Source organism: Tupaia chinensis, unplaced genomic scaffold (genome assembly GCF_000334495.1).
Source record: "Tupaia chinensis unplaced genomic scaffold, TupChi_1.0 Scaffold000215_1, whole genome shotgun sequence".
Lineage (NCBI taxonomy): Eukaryota > Metazoa > Chordata > Mammalia > Scandentia > Tupaiidae > Tupaia > Tupaia belangeri.
This window is the reverse complement of record NW_006159690.1, coordinates 5279833-5282761: the sequence shown is the minus strand read 5'-3', so window position 1 is coordinate 5282761 and position 2929 is coordinate 5279833.

The following is a 2929-nucleotide window of genomic DNA, read 5'->3' as shown; positions in this document are numbered from 1 at the left end:
CTGTTATCAACACCTGAGGAAGGATAGAGAAGGAAGCAGAAATCGGTAGGGGAAGAAGCAGAGCTGCAAAGCAAGCTTACAGGGAGCTTCAGAGGCAGAATGATGTTTGGGGTTACCCAGAGTTGTGCTGAGACGGCCTGACCTCTAAGTTCCCACTTTGATCAGCCACTGGGTATAAGCTGCTCTGGAAAGAGACATAACCTTGGACAACGGGCCTTTCTACATTTTAGGCAATTGCAAAGGGCATGGCCATTGTCAGGTATCTGCTAACAGCACTCCAAGAAGCTGGGGCAACAAGTCTTTCCTTAAAGAGTTAGGTACATTGCAGTGTCCACCATATTACCGTAAGGTGTTTGCAGCAATCAGTGATCAAAGGAACACATTTTTCCCATAATTCCCATGATCATCAACACCCCCCACACCCTCTCCAAACTACATTGCTTGCATTTTCTTGGAAAGAGAAATGAATACAGTTTTTTGCCATAATAAAAGATAAATCACTGGGGTCAGCAGATGGTGAGGCAGATATGTCACTGGACTCTCACATGGCCAGCTGCCCATCAATTCCTGGACCCAGTAGCTTGAAAATCATGCCGGGTCCATGAGCATGCATGCCTGAGACCCCAGGAGGAGAATGGAGGAGAAGGGTTACAGCCCAGCCATCCCTCTGTTCTCTCTTTATCTGGTGAATACACATGCCCCAAGGCAAAAATCTTTAAAAAGATTAATAAATCATTAACCTCCCAACATTTCTACATAAAACTCTCACATACCTCTTACACCCTAACTAAAGTCAGTCAAATAAGATATTAAGAGCAACTTGGAACTCTATTTCTTCACAGTTTTCATTTTGCTTCATTTAGTTTGTAAACCAAAATGAAAATATTATTTTTGTGTCTAATATTCTTATCAAACCAATCCTTACATGTATATACACAGTACCTATTATCATTAAATACCTGTCTCTAGACAGGCAAAAGACTCCAAGCTCAAAAAACCATATCTGATTCATTTCTTACTACTCAAACAAAAACCAACCCTATTCCAAAAGCAAATAAGCATGTCCAAGTAGGTACTCTCTGGAGAAATTGAAGATAATTCATCTTTGCAAAATATGTCAGCCAGAAATAAACTGAAAAGCAAATCAGCTGAGAAAAACACAAGTAGACACATTTCAAAACTGTTTAGCTCCACAACTGTAATAAGGAATGTAGAAAGGTGATAGATAAATAGACGTCATCAATGCATGCATCTATATGATCCCACATAGATGGAATCAGGCCATCTCAATGATTCCAGTCCATTTAATAATTTTATTTTTGAAAATTAATAAACTGGCATTCTGTTGCTTAAAAATGAAGGACTACAAGTAGTCAACAAATATGTTCCTAGCCAAGTATTTCAAGTGCTGATTTGAAGACTTGTATAGGCCAATGCTCTGTTAAAGACACATGTTAATGAAGGGGATTTTCCTCTGAGGATACCGAGAGGGAGGTGCACTGAATATCCTTGCACCTGAAGGGAAATCACTGGTTTTATCCACCTGTCAGTTCCTGTATAGAGAAAGTCCAGACAGACCCCTTTTTACACCTCAGGTTGAAGGTAAAAACACTTAAGTCCCCAGATTGTTTTGTTTTTATGAAAATGATTAGCATAATAATCAGGTGTTGGAAAAAGGAAATGGGTAGGAAGCAGGTATATGATCCATTAAACAGATGATCCACTAAAACAAACAAACAAACAAATTAATTAATTAATTAAATTAACAACAACAAACCCACCAGCATCTAGGTTCTTATTATATTTTTATTTTTATAGATTTTTTAAATTTAATGTGCTTTTGATTCTTACAATGTAGCCTAGAGCTTTCCAGAAGCTTGAAACCTCTGAATTTAAAAGGTGAAAATGATTCAAAGGACAGTTATCGCTCATATAGATATAATACATAGACTGATCATTTCTGTTTAGTAGCATCATATAGATGTGATGTAAACGTAATGAAAATGCAGGGTAATTTTAGGTGAGAATCTCGACGTCCACTTAAAAATCACCAGAGGTCCATGTGTGTTGTGTACACATGCATACATGTATATGTGTACAAACATGTATGTAAGTATACACATGCATACATACTTGCATATGTATATACTTTAATTAGCAATATATACATACATATCTGTACACTCATATACCATATATATGTGTGTGTATATAAAGTAATTAAGAGCTATTCCTCTGCCTGCTCTTTACATTTGCTTTACAGCTGTAGATTACAATGGGTTCTGATTTTTGTGTGAAGTATGGCACATAGAAAGTGGTCTGGGAAAAATAGAAGGGAAGAAGCAAACGGGAAGATGGGAGAGGCGAGGAGACAGGAAGGAAACGGGGGAGAGCCGAGAGAACCCCCGCCCGCCCGCGCACACAGATTTTCAAGCGCCAGCCCTGAGCACACCTCAGCCCGGCTCACGGAAGAGCTGGCAGAGCCTCCCAGAAGTTGCTGGCGGAGCCTTGGCTCTGCGGAGGCCGGGGTGCACCCGGCTCGGCGCCTCGGCCCGCTGGGCTTGCAGGACCATCCCGGGGCCGCAGCCCCGCAAACTCTTGGGCACTTGAGGCTATCCCCCCCCTTTTCAGCGAGTCACGGGGCACCGCGCGCGCATTCGTCGCCCACTCCCGGTTGCGAGTCGTGAATCCGCTCTGCTCTGCGTCCTCCCTGGACCTGGCTCGAGGGCTAAGGACGGAGGCAGAGAAGGAGCAGGAGGACGGAAGGGGCCGGGTGGCAGGTTTATTACAGGGGCGACAGCGACGCCGTGAAGGAGGTTATCCAGCCGGTGGCCCCTGCTCCCCGGCCCCGCACGCTCTCCCTCTCGGCTTCCCCGGGTGGTGGAGCAGGGCAGGGGAAACACCCGCAGCCTCCAGGCAGCCTTACCTG